The sequence below is a fragment of the Monodon monoceros genome, unplaced genomic scaffold (genome assembly GCF_005190385.1).
Source record: "Monodon monoceros isolate NGI ecotype Baffin Bay Population unplaced genomic scaffold, NGI_Narwhal_1 Super_Scaffold_21, whole genome shotgun sequence".
NCBI classification, from domain to species: Eukaryota; Metazoa; Chordata; class Mammalia; order Artiodactyla; family Monodontidae; genus Monodon; species Monodon monoceros.
In genome coordinates, this window is record NW_021703778.1 from 126,300,160 (window position 1) to 126,315,084 (window position 14,925).

General features: G+C 39.3%; 1 non-coding gene across 1 annotated transcript; it reads left to right on the plus strand.

Moving 5' to 3' along the window:
• The first annotated feature begins 3,358 nt into the window (after positions 1–3,358).
• Positions 3,359–3,462, plus strand: LOC114905280. Its single transcript, XR_003796136.1, has one exon. It is a non-coding gene; the product is annotated as a U6 spliceosomal RNA (small nuclear RNA).
• Positions 3,463–14,925: the final 11,463 nt, after the last annotated feature.

The window sequence follows — 14,925 nt, forward strand, 5'->3', positions numbered from 1 at the left end:
TCACTTATGAAAGAAATGTTTATTAACTGCTTCTATGAACTTAGATGAAGGACACATGAAAAAGAAAGATGCACTCACTATCCTTAACATTTTGGTGGAAGAAGCTTATATTAAATACTCAAACAAATAAATCTTCTTAGCTCCTAGACTGAACAAAAGAAGGCTAGGATTTGGCAAGTTTTGCTAGCCCTGATGCAAAAATCAATACTTATATTAACATACTGTGAGCAAGGGGCAACTAACTATAACTTTCATGCTCCCCCCTCTCAGTTTCCTGGGCAGTAAAATCACTAGAATCAAATCCTAAAGTCCAGAGGTAGAAATTAAGAAAAATACCTTTAAATGAAATAAGTTTCAAATTCAATCTAGAAACAACTGCTCCTGTCAAGTGTGATTACAGATTGCTCTAGCTAAGTATATTCATTTATTCAAATGAGGTTTCAGATTTTCATATTTCCCCTTTCCCTCCAAACTTTGGCTTCATGAAGTGTTCAGAGAAAGAAATACATGAAAAGCTGTTTGACGCCACGTTCCCAGTAAACAGCTCCAGGCAGTGAGTGCCAGCCACTCCCCATGGTGCCCTTGGCTTGGAAGTCTGAGCGGCCACCTTGGCCTCTCCTTCCCGTCTTAGGTGATTTTAATTCAGCCTCACAGTCCAGGTTTCGTGGTACCTGTCTTCTAGTTTGGTTACACGCCTCTGCGAGTTAAAAAAACGATTCAGGTTCCGGACAGTAGGCTCTGGACAAATCTTTTTCAAGAGGAATTTCAAGGTGGTAGGATGAACTGGAGAGAAGGAAAAAGAAATGGTGAAATTACCTGTGACGGAAAATGTAAAGTGGCCTCCAAGACTACCAGCCTCATTAGGACTTTGAACCTGAAAACACTACACGCTAGAAAACGAAAAATCTGTATTCTGTAGATATAGCTATTTTGGGCTTTGGCTATGAGGTCTGGATCATAGACTGTTGCCTAAACTTCCTTTTTTTGCATAGCCCATTTCTAGGAATATATCCTAGCAGAATAGAGAAAAAAGCTTTCAAGCAACAAAGATATTTATTATGACATAATTATGACAGAAAAAGAAAAACCTACATAGGTAACCACATGGGGAAGACTAAGGTAGCTTAGCTGCACATAAAAAAGCTGGATATGAAACTGTAAGTGCAATATGATTCCCACTATTAAAAAGGATATTTGCATAGAAAACATGGGAAGAAAATATTACAAATAATAGTTACCTTGCTCTTTATACTGTTATGCACTTGATATGTACTATTTCATGTACACTGGTACAGACAGAAAACATATGGAAAGGCTAGTGAGATACTGCTTAGAGAAAAGAACTGAACATAAAGTTACGTGGAAAAAATGAGTGCAATGATTAAAAAATCAAAAACTTCTACATCAAGAGCATCAAATTTAAATACCAACAGGAGCCAAACAGGCAGCATAAAGAAATAAAAGAAACTGCACTGGGACAATTTTCAAATTGGCAAGCACCTGCTTCTTCTGAGGGGGGCTGCCTCTTCTCAGCTCCTGACATTTGGGAATGAATTTCAATTTTTCAAGAAAAATTCTAAATATGGATTTAATGTGAAATCTCTTCATTTTTGCATGTTAAAATTGAATTTAAATCATAAATATATTGCACAGGCCAAATAAAACATGCCAGATATTTTTTTGGCCCCAAAGCTGCCCATTTGCATCTTCTGCTCTATATCTGAATAAATAGAAGCACGCACACAATCAATAGATGTTAGAGACAATCCAACCAAAATGGACCTGAAAACACGACATGTTAGAAAACAAAAAAATCTGTGTCCTGTGGATTTAGCTATTTGGGGCTTTGCTTCCATATAGTCTAAATTTTCTTTAATATGCATGGATGCTTTTATCATGAAAACATTAAAGCATTATTTTTCACTGAAGTACAGAGTTTATCGTTTTTGAAGATTTCTCAGGACCTGGAGATTCTTTTTCTTATTTCTCTCTACATTTTATAGCCATTAAATTAAGCTTTTAATTGTTCTTATAAGGATGTTACAGATAGCACCGCCAGTCATATATACAAGACTTAAAGACACCAGCATGAAAAATGACAACTATGTAAAGTGGACAGTAAGAGACGATGTCATTTCCACGTGGCTGCCTAGTCACTCTCTCTCTCTCCCCACCCCCTTGCCTTCGTCCTACTCTAACCCAATCAGAGGAAGGACTCATGTCCCTTGAGCCTACTTTATTACAAAAGTGCAGCCCAGGAGGGGAGGAAATGGGAGGAAAGTAACTACACTTAAGAGAACTTATGATAATGCAGGGAGAGTTGACGACTTAGAAAAAGTGAAAGATTTTACATCCTGCCCTGAATTCTTTTAATAATTCTACTTGGAAAGTTGAGCTGTTTCTCCAGACATTTAAAAAAAGGTAATGAAAAACCATCTGCAATTGTATTCAAGACAGAGCTGCAGATGTTGGAGAAAAAGAATAAAGGAAGTGAGATTTGCTCTTTTACAAATTCAAGTGCCATTAAGGGCCTTTTAATTTCCTTTATGTGTTCCTTATAAGATCAAAGGGATAGTTCAAGTTTCACTTTCTGCTCAGAGGTGGCATCCCTGTGCATGGCAGGAGTCATATTTTCATTCATTCTTTTGCCTCTCCTTGAGAATGTACCCTGTTTTCAGGCCTGCTCTAAGAGCCCCAGGGAAGCTTCCTGCTTGGCATAACAAGAAAGTGTTTGGGGAGGTGGGTTTTCAGGGACTGCAGTGGGCAGGGGGTAGTGAGACAAAGTGGCTGGGGAAGGGTTTGTATACTTTTGAACTTCTGCCAGGACTGCTTCATATTCTCTGGATTTTCCTCTGAAAGGTTACTGTGGTTTGTCACAGTGATGCGCTGGTAAACCTTTAACAACTAGTTCTCCGAGGAAGAGAGCCCTGATCTATAGCATTTGCTCATTTTGTGGTGTAAATGCTCCCACCATAGCTGATTTCACTAAATGCAGAGCCAGGAAGAGAGACGCACAACGGGCTCCTCCAGCTCACCACAAGTCTGTCTTCTGCATCATCAAGCCAGAGGGGACGCTCAGCCTGTAAGAAGTGCCTGTTGTGAAGAAACCCAGCTCTAGCCTCCGCTCTAACCACCTTTGTTTAGACACAGTCTTACTCTGATCTTTTTTAGCTGATCACATTGTTGAACAATTTTATGTTTCTGTTATTTCTCTCTCCCTATAGTTTAGCTTTTCCATTTTATTGATTTTATTTCTGTGCCATCGTCTATTTCAGAAGGGAAACACTGAATCTGGAATTGCCCCTTCTCTGAAAAAGGTAGAGAGCTCATGTCATGGTCGACAATAAGAGGTCCTCTTGTACTCACTTTGGCAGGGCAGGTGCTAAGATTGGAACGATGCAGAGGTTAGCATGGCCCCTGCCCAGGGATGACACACAAAATCATGACGTATTCCATATTTTTCTTCTAGGAACCATCTATCTATATGATGGCGCCGAATGATTCAGACAGACGCTTAGGCTGAGGACGTCTTGTTTCTCCGCTTTGAATTAACTTTGTCAATGCTGCCACCATCATAGGTCTCCTCAGAAATTACTGAGATGACATGGGTAGAACATGTATGGTGCTGAAAATCAGCCTGACTTCGCCTCTAGCTTCCTGTGTAACCTGCTGCATATCACTTAAGCCTGTTGGGAATTTTATTTTTCCTACGTTGATCCTCAAGCAATAAAAGGTTGCTCATTTCTGACTCACGGGGAAAATATAATGAATTGAAAATTCTCTCAGTTGGATCTGTCCCCTCCTCCCAACCAAGGCTCTATAGTAAAATAACCTACAGGCCTTTGGGGATGGGAAGGTATCAACTTGTGTTGATTTGGACTCCATCAGGAAATGCAAATCCCAAGCTCATTGGTATCTGCTTAATCTTTTATAGGAAGGGCACAGGAGGAAATCCATCTTACCTGTGCTGCCTATATCACTTTGGTAACCTTGCATTTCATGCCCTTTATATATGCATGCCTGGACCTTTACTGTCTTCTTTATGAACGGAACCACCTCCATCATCATCCTTGTCAACTTTGTGTTAAAGCCCATCATTTATTCCCAACCCCTGAGTGTCTATAAAATAAAATAAAAAATTAAAGAGAAAAAAAGAGGAAAAGAAGTCCTCTCAATCCATCTAAAACAGTTGTAAGGGTCAAAATAACAATACATTGGCTTAATTTTTACTGCAAAATTAAAACATTAGGAAATACGGTTAGCAAAGGAGACAAAAAATATAAGCTAAATGAAATTAATAAAAATCACCCATAATTCTAACAACCAGATATAACCACTGTAAATAACTGGCATATATCTTTCTAGACCTATACATGTATTTTGTGTTTACAAAATGAGTTTATACTGTTCATTCTGTTTGGTAACCCTCTCCTTTCTATGTCGCTAAGTAGATTTTTATTGCATCACTTTTAATGATTACAGTGTATTTCATTCTATTGATATACCTTATTTAACCAATCCCCTATAGTTGGTACTTAAGTTGTTTCTTTTTTGTTTTTATTTATTAAAATTTTTTTGTTATTTTTAATTTTTTAATTGAAGTATAGTTGCTGTACAATATTATATAAGTTACAGGTGTATGATATAGTGATTCACAATATTTAAAGGTTATATTCCATTTATAGCTATTATAAAATATTGGCTATATTCCCCATTTTGTATATGTCCTTGTAGCTTACTTATTTTATACCTAATAGTTTGTACTTCCGAATTCCCTCCCCCATACTGCCCCTCCCCATTTCCTTCCCCACTAGTAATCATTAGTTTGTTCTCTATATCTGTGAGTCTGCTTCTTTTTTGTTACAGTCACTAGTTTGTTGTATTTTTTAGATTCCACATACAAATGATATCATACAGTATTTGTCTTTCTCTGTCTGACTTATTTCACTTAGCATAATGCCCTCCAAGTCCATCCAGGTTGCTGCAAATGGCAAAATTTTGTTCTTGGATTGGAAGAATCAATACTGTTAAAATGACCATACTACCCAAGGCAATCTACAGATTCAGTGCAATCCCTATCAAAATACCAATGACTTTTTTCACAGAATTAGGACAAATAATTGTAAAATTTGTATGGAAACACAAAAGATACCAAAACAATCTTGAGAAAGAACAGCCAAAACAATCTTGAGAAAGAAGAACACAGCTAGAGGAATCATGCTCCTTGACTTAAGTTTATACTACAAAGCTACAGTCATCAAAACAGTATGGTACTGGCACAAAAACAGACTTGTAGATCAATGAAACAGAATAGACAGCCCAGAAATAAACCCATGCACTTATGGTCAATTAATCTACAACAAAGGGTCAACAATATAGAGAAAAGACAGTCTCTTCAACAAATGGTGCTGGGAAAACTGGACAGCTACATGTAAAAGAATGAAATTAGAACATTCTTTAATACCATATACAAAAGTAATCTCAAAATGGATTAAAGACATAAATGTAAGACCAGATACTATAAAACTCCTAGAGGAAAACATAGGCACAACCCTGTTTTACATAAATTACAGCAATAACTTTTTTAATCTGTCTCCTAAAGCAAAGGAGATGAAAGCAAAAATAAATGGGACCTAATTAAACTTAAAGGCTTTTGCACAGCAGAGGAAACCATCAACAGAATGAAAATACAACCTACTGAATGGTAGAACATATTTGCAAATGATATGACCAATAAGGGATTAATACCCAACATATATAAACAGCTCCTACAACTCAACATCAAAACAACAACAACAACCTGATTGAAAAATGGGCAAAAAGAACTGAATAGACATTTCCCCAAAGAGGAAATGCAGATGGCCAACAGGTACATGAAAAGATGCTCAGCATCACTAATCAACAGGCAAATGCAAATCAAACCACAATGAGATATCACCTCACACATATCAGGATGGCTATCATGAAAAAGTACACAAATAACAAATGTTGGCAAGGATGTGGAGAAAAGGGAACCCTTGTACACTGTTGGTGGGAATGTAAATTGGTGCAGCCACTGTTGAGAGGGGAAGTGTAGTGGGCTGCATCTGGAGTTTAATTGAAGTGGCAAAAATACTATTACAGAAAGTGTAAACAGTGAAATAATTTGTACTTAAAATTATACCCGAGGGGAGAAGAAGAAAAGCAGACACGACCTTAACTCAGAAATGGATTTCCTTAAAAGGTGGAAGCATGCTAAAATGGGAACCTGGAAAGGTGAGGTATCGGGATCTGCTGTCAGGGATCTTGGAAATTTGAGCTTTGGGACTAAGTTTAGCTTCTTCCTGAGAGATAAATGATATCAGCTCTGCTGTTCGGATTGGGAATGTGCAACTAATAAGTCAGTTCCTGCTGCAATTCTACTATGTTTCTGACAACCCCCATCTCGGTAGCTTAGAATAACAGATATTTATTTCTCACTCATGGTCTGCAGGTCAGCGGCAGCTGCTCCTCTTCAGACTGAATACAGGTTTCAGGATGCAGGTCTGTCCTGCATACCTTCTTCCAGGTTGCATGCTGAAGGACCACGGGCTCCTAGAGCTGGATCTAACTTGCGAAGCCCCTGAAGTTGGTGCTCGGAAATATCATGTGGACTTCTCTGTCCACATCCCATTAGCCAAAGCAAGTCACATGGCCAAACCTATGTCTGAATTATGGGTAAGTAGACCCTGCGCAACAGGGAAGGGGAGCATAGAAAGGAATACAATCAATTACAGCAACTCTTGAAGGTATTGTACATTAATGAAGGCGTTGCATGAACTAGTTTCCCCTGGAAGTGCTCCCAAGAAGAAAAAAGTGGACAATAAAAGGGAGGGAAAACCACAAAATGAACAGCTTGCTGTATAATTCCCTGGAGGAAGTCCCTCAACAAGCTCCTGACCACCTCTAAGTATAGGACAAGGAAAGTAGGTTGAAAGTGTGGCCCTAGGGCAGGGTGGATCCTGGTTTTGAGGGGTTGCAACTTACACATATAACTTGGGGGACTTCCTTTAAGAAAAAATTACAAATATAAAATTATATTTTAAAGTTTTTATTTAAAATGAGAAAATAAACCACAAATCACACATTTTGAAAAAATTGATAATTACCAAAAATATCCCCAAATTCAGAAAAAGGATTTTGAATTGACTGACTACCTGACATAGTACTATAATAGGTTTTCCTAGATTTTTTGGCTGCAAATATTTCGATAGTCTCTGACAACAATTTTGTAATATCACTTCTGCGGAAAGAATAGATAGATTTAGTCACTCCTCTAGCATGAAAGCTTCTGACTCTATTCCAAACCTGTTTTTCCTCTACAGCTCTCACACTTCTGGCCTCAGGGACCCTGAGCCATGTTCATAGAATAATACCACCACTGGCCCTGGACCTTCATGCTGAATGAGTTAACACACTGGTTAGGAAGAGCATTGCTGGGAACAACCCAAATACCTATCAACTGATGAATGAATGAACAAAATGGAGTATTATTCAGGCATGAAAAGGAATAACATACTGATTCATGCTACAACATGGATGAGCCTTGAAAACACTGTACTAAGTGAAAAATGCCAGGCACAAAAGGCACACATATTGTATGATTCCATTTATATGAAATGTGCCGAATAAGCAAATTCAGAGACAGAAAGTCGATTAGGAGGGGATTTAGAGATTAGGAGCCAGCTGGTGGGGGGCAGGGAGAGAACAGGTAGTGAACTGATGTGGCTTCTTTCGGGAAGTGATGAAAATGTTCTAGAATTAGTTGTGATGGCTGCACCACCTTATGAATATACTAAAATCACTGAATTGTATGCTTTAAAAGGGTCAAGTTTATGATATATGAGTTATAGCTCAATTTAAAACATTTAAGAAGAGAATTCCTGAGAGCTACTCATATATTCAAACCACCAGAAATAACTGTACCCAGAGTACCTGCAAACTATACATCACACTGAACCCAAACCCAATGTGTGTCTTTAACACTCCTTTAGCCAGACCCCAAAATACCCCAAAATATCACATGGCTGCCATGTGATATGAAGGGATGGTGATGGAGGGGAGTCAGCATAGAAAGAGACTCTGGTTTTACTCTTGCAAATTTTACAAAACCACGTGACCAGGTGAACACATCATCAGGGCCTAAAACTATCCTTTCTCACCCAGTCACCACCCTACTTCCCTAACCCCACCCCTGTGTAGGTCACACACATTTAAGTTTTAGAAAACGGTCAAGGGCTCCTGGATCTTTTTATACAGCTTCCTGAAGGCAAACAAAGCAATGCTTTCTTTTTTTTTTTTTTGTAGTACGCGGGCCTCTCACTGTTGTGGCCTCTCCCGTTGCGGAGCACAGGCTCCGGACGCGCAGGCTCAGCGGCCATGGCTCACGGGCCAGGCCGCTCCGTGGCATGTGGGATCTTCCCAGACCGGGGCACGAACCCGTGTCCCCTGCATTGGCAGGCGGACTCTCAACCACTGCGCCACCAGGGAAGCCCCAGCAATGCTTTCTTAACTAAATTATTAAATCCTATTTACACTGTATTAATACCTGAATAAACCGACATACTTCCCCTTTAAAAAAAAATGGAGAGAGAGTTTTAAAAGGTTTCTTTTGTTGTTCAGGACCTTGCAATTTTCCCCCCCTTCTCCATGAAATAAGAGAGTAGCCTCTGATTAGAATCTCTCTCAACAGGGTCTGACCCTGCTCAGAGGATCAACGCCCAAATTTCATCTCACCACCAAGGTCTAATGAGACTTCCAGAGCCCTCCAAATCCTCTCTGCTCTTCTGACTCAGCCCTCACGCTGACCCTCACCCACGTGGAATCCCCTCTCCCCAGATGTAGTCCTAAGCATGGCCTGCACCTGGCTGGCTCCCGCTCAAGCCTCTCCCCTACTCAGCTGGATTGGACTCAGGTGTCCATAAATTCTCCAGCTGAGTGGACCCAAACTGCTTCTCAGCCTAGAGGAGGAGCCCTGCCAGATGCAGGGGCTTGACATCCACTCATGTGGGGATTATGTAATTTCAAACTCCAACAGGCAAATACGTGGAGATATTTTTCTGTGTTTCTGACTTTGAGCGGCCTATTTCCTAAAGGACAAAAAAAATTCTTTGGATGCAAACTTCTAACTTCCCACTCAGATATTAACAGGAAATCAGTTTTAAGAAAAATAAATTGTCCCTGCTTCCTAACCAGAAGTTCATGTCCTCTTCTTGTCTCACTTTTGGCAAAGGTGGGTGAATAAGCACTAATCCCAATGGCCATCGATGGGTTGGCTTCTGAGATACCTGGCTAGTTTAGCCCAAACTGAGACTTTAATTTCAAAATGGTGAACTAAGTACAAGTTGAAGTTTCCTCTGAGTGCCTAGAAATAATTTTGCTTAAAAACTAGATTAAGAATTTAAAGGATAAATGTTGAGGCGGTTGGATTGAAAAGGAAATCTGGAGACTAGACTCATCTGAGACCGCTGAGAAAGGAGGCACAGACTACTGGGGGTGGAGGGTACACCTGGAGGCTACACAGACTTGCAGCAGAAAGGGCTCCAGGGCAATAGACAAGGCATAGATACCACAGCAAGAGCAGCCAGGAAGCAATGATGGGGTGTCTGCCCCCAGGCTCTATCAGGTCAGAGACAGGGCAGCAGCCACTGATGACCTCAGGAGGGAGTGATGAGTACCAACATCTAACAGACCAACCGCTAAGGTGCCCTGACCTTAAGGTGGCACACCCCGTCCTTCCTCCTCCTGAAAGCAGGCCAGGAGGCAAGCTACAAGGGCGACTCTTGCCTCTTTCCCAGGCAGACCACGCAAACAGATGCAGCAGAGAATCTAACAGGGAATCTCAATCACAAAGCTAAATTCACAATCAAGGAACGTGAAGTATTCAAGAAAATCAACCTCCATGAGTGAGACAATGAACTAAAGCAATGGAAGAACTTACATATGATGAAACAAGGTTAATGGAATAAACAAAACTTATTAATAATAAGCACTTAAAAACTAGAACCCTATTTCCTCATTCTCAGGCCACCAATATTTTCCCTCTTCAAACTGCAATCCATTCCAAAATAGGGCACTCCCTATATAGTAGGAGCATTTTCTAAAAATAAATTTTTTTTTTATTTTTGGCTGTGTTGCGTCTTTGCTGCTGCACGCGGGCTTTTCTCTAGTTGCGGCGAGTGGGGGTTACTGTTCATTGCGGTGCACAGGCTTCTCATTGTGGTGGCTTCTCTTGGCGTGGAGCACCGGCTCTAGGCCCGTGGGCTTCAGTAGATGTGACACACGGGCTCAGTAGTTGTGGTGCATGGGTTCAGTTGCTCCACAGCCTGTGGGATCTTCCCGGACCAGGGCTCGAACCCGTGTCCCCTGCATTGGCAGGCAGATTCTTAACCACTGAGCCACCAGAGAAGTCTCAGTAGGAGCATTTTAAAAATATTTCTTTATTTTCCCAAATAAAAGCTATTTGGGGGAACTAATTGCATTTGAGTGAGGAAAGGTCCACATATACGGATACCTGCTTCATTTCCTCTGCCCATTATTTTAAAGCAAAGCCAGGTATCTGGTCATTTCATCCATAAACCCCTTCTGAAGAAAGAGGTTTTCATGTGGACTTGGAGAATGGATAGCCCATAGATAGGCAGAGAGGAAGGAGTGTGGAATGAAATGAAAGTATAAGGAAAGGTTTGGACAGGAGATGAAAATTGTATGTACAGAGGCAGGAGGAAATGATTTTGGATGGATGGAAGGTTGGACACATCGGGGGGAAATAATTATGAAAAGTTTCAAATGCCAGCCTGAGGATGTGGGTTTCTACAGGGAAGTTTTAATTAGATAATCATACAAGGTTTTAGGGGTGGTATGAGTCAAGCAGTGTTTTAATGAGAATCCTCTGGTGTAAGCGTGGGCCCAGTGGACCCAAGGAAAACAAAATGAATAGAAGGTGGAGGAGCATAGAGGGCCCCGTATCATAATTCAGCCCAACAAGGGCCCAGACCACCTGGTGATGGTAGAAATGGAGAGGAGGGATGAGCTAGGATGCATTTTAAAGATTGAAAGTGCAGAATTCAGTGCCTGGCTCACCATAGGGGTTAAGGAAAGAACTAGAGATGGCTACGAGGCTCCAAGTCTGGGCAGATTGGAGACTGGAAGTGTCACTTACAAAGTTAAAGAAAATGGGAAGAAGAATCTCTTTGGGAGATTATGAGTTTTATTTTGGATTTAATAATGGGATGCCCAATTATAAATATCTGGTAGTCTGTCGGAGATGCAGGATTGGAACCTGGTGAAAGTGATACAGAAGGTTTCCATTTATTCGTCTAAAATTGATAGTTGATATTAGTTTTATGTATGGAGAATGGAAAGAGAAAGAGGGAGAGAGGATGCGAAGGGAGAGGAAGGAAAAGGGAGGGGAGGAAAGAACAGGGGAAGGTAGGGGAGAGGAAAAGTGAGGGAAGGAGAGAAAAGGAGAGGAAAAGGAACAAGTCAGGAGGAGGAATCATGGCTAAGGCTGGAAAAAAAGGTAAAAGTACCAGGATAGTAAAACAATCTCAGAAGTCAAAGAAGAGCGCCTTTCTAAAAAGAAAAATTTTGGTCGTCAGTGAGACTCTGGTGGCTGGAAAGTCCACTGAATATGCATGATGTCATTCAGTGTACATTCACAGCACACACAAGGCCACATTCAATCTGCTGACCTCGAGGGCAGAGCACAAGGAGCATTTGTCCCCCCAGCCCTTGCCTCTGAAGAGAAGAATTCTGTACTGGGAGGGTTTTAATTTTGAATCAGGCTAGTTGTTAGCTGTGTTGTGAAAAAGCTAGTTTTCAGAAAGTGAAATATTCATTTCTGCTTATGGTCACTGTAGTATGTAGATGGTGGGTAACAGGCTTGGGAGAAAAATGAGCCTCTATTTTTGTGTCAGGGATGAAGCCTGGACTCACCAGTGGAGAAGAACCAACCCAGCTTAGGAGGAATGAGTTGTATTGTGACTTGTACTGTGACTCAAACAGGGCTTACTTATGTAACTTAGGTGCCTCCTTCAGTGACTTCTGGAAAAATAAAGCTAAGATATAACCTTGTAAGACAAACTGAAGTCCTGTAAATCATATCAGTCATGGGAAATTTTGTCATGGCCTGGATTAGGTGGCATTACGAATATAAACAGAAGGGAGATAGCTCTAAGAAAAGAGAGGAATTGGGATTTGACTGTGTATTACTAGAATCATATGGAAGAGAGGTGATTGGGTTCTAGAAAACTTGTTGGTGCCAATATAGGGAGGAATGGAACTATACAGAGGAGATTGTTAATTCATCAGGTTATTTTGTTCATTTAAATATTCTTTTAGAAATGTCCTGTTTCAGACTATGCTTATTAGAGATATCTTAGATTTTATTCACCAACAATTCATGTTTTCCTTAATTTTTAAAACCTTTAATGATAGAAAATTTCAAACTTAGAAGTACAAAGAATAGTATAATGAACTCACATGTACCTATTATCCAGTCTCACCAATTTATCGGCAGTTTCTAAAAACCTATTCTCCTTTTTTTTTATCACCCCATCTTTTTTTTTTTTTTCTCCTGGAGTATTTTAAAGCAAATCTCAAACCTCATATCTACTCACCTGGAAATACTTTGATATGCATCTAACTTTTACTATAAAGAAGTTTAAAAAATGGCAACCATGCCATTTTGATAATAATACAACTTAAAATAATTCCTTTATAAAACTGAATACTAAGTCCATCTTCAAATTTCCCTGATTATCTCAGATATATTTTACAGTAAGTTTGTGTAAATCAGGATCCAAACAAGGTCCATACATTGGATTTAGTTATTCTATCTTTTAAATATCTTTTAATCTCTAAAAATCAATCCCTCTATTTTTTATGCCATTATTTTTTGGAGAAACTAGCTCATTTGGCTTATAGAATATCTCATTCAGGATTTGATTTATTGCATCTTAGTGGTTTTGTTTAAAATGTTCTTTTCTTGTCTTGTTTTCTGTAAACTGATAGCTAACCTACTGGCTAGATAAGATTCAGGTGATTTTTTTAGGCAAGAATACTTCCTAGGGGGTGGTGTGTTTTTCTTATTGTAGGACATCATTATACAGTCCAGTTGTTTTACCTTTAATGATACCAAGATTGATCAGTGGCTTCAAGTGATAGCAGTCTAATATTTCCATTATGAAGTTCTTCATTGAGTTTAACCTAATTGTTTTAGCAAACATTGATAATTGTTGCCTAGATCCATTATTTTATTAGGGGTTGCAAAATGATTTTATAATTCCATCATTCGTTCTGCATTCACTGGTTGAATTATTCTATAAAGAACTTTTCCACATCAACAATTTGGTTACTGTGAAAGACAGTACATACAGGAAAGGCAGAATAAAATCCTTGATATTTCCCTTTTTAATACATTTTTTAGTAATGATTTGGTGCTCTAGCAACCTTCAAAGATAACCAATGACATATTTTTAAAATCACTATAACCTCATGAATTTTTAGTTATCTGATGTGTTCTAATTATTTTTCATGTTCAAACTGCCTCTTCTTTGGCCAGTGAGAGCCTCTTAAGGATGGCTTTTGCAGCCTTTTGATGTGACTCTCTTTGTTTTGAAACACTTCCTGTTTCTTCTTTGACATAAAACTATGTCCCGGACTCACCTTTTAATTCCTGCCCTAGACTTGGAATCAAGCATTTTCCCAAAGAGTTATGGTTCCTCTTAGTGGGAATGGTATTTAGAGACCATAATCTGAATGCTTGTTGGGCTTATTACTACTAAATTCATGGCTTCTAGGCCTTTTTAAGAGACAAAGCAATGAAATATGTTCTTTTTAATTGACTTTAAGAGACAAAAAATGAATTCATACTGATATTTCCTATTCAAATACAAGATTATGGGATTTTTACTTAACTTCTTTGATATTATACTCATGTCAGTAATCTTACTGTTATTAGTAATACTGATGTTTTAGTATCTCTTTTTTTTTTTTTTTTGCGGTACTTGGGCCTCTCACCGCTGCGACCTCTCCTGCTGCGGAGCACAGGCTCCGGACGCGCAGGCCCAGCGGCCATGGCTCACGGGCCCAGCCGCTCCGTGGCATGTGGGATCTTCCCAGACAGGGGCACGAACCCGCATCCCCTGCATCGGCAGGCGGACTCTCAACCAATGCGCCACCAGGGAAGCCCAGTATCTCTTATTTTTGAATCAACGGCCAAGGTGCACCAGATCTTTAAGAAAATGTGAACAGTGAAAACAGAAACAATAAAAGGAATTAAAAATATATCAATGCAAAAAAAAACCCCTATAATTAATATCCTCACAGACATAAGACATAATACTGCCCCCATGGAATTATTACAAAGAAATCTTAACCTGCATTAAACGTGTTGTAAACTAAAGCTAATTAGTAATGATATTAATATCATAGAAACCAAACTGTTCAGCAAGGGAGAAGTGAGATGCAAACACAAAACAAGTAAGTTAAGAAAAAACCCTGTAATCTTAAATTTAAATTGTAAATGTCAGTAAGAACTCAGCTTTTCTCATTTTCAAATGTATATATTTTCTCATTGTTTACTCTGAAAAGTCCACAAAACAATGACAATTCAGTAGCAAAGAATAATCCCTCAGGCCCAGATGGTGGTCTCTAAATACCATTTCCCAATAAAAAGGAACTAGGAATCCTTGGAAAAATACCACAAGGATGCAATAGCCAAATCTAGGTTATGAAAACTCTATAGAAACATTTGATCAAAATTCTCCTACAAATAAATGGCATGAAAAAAAAAAGAGAGAGGAAATAATGTGTGTTGTGTGTGGATCTTGTTTGAATCCTATGGTGTAAGAAATATATGGTCTTTGTCCATGGTTATATATTAAAAAATTACTAATTTTATTACAT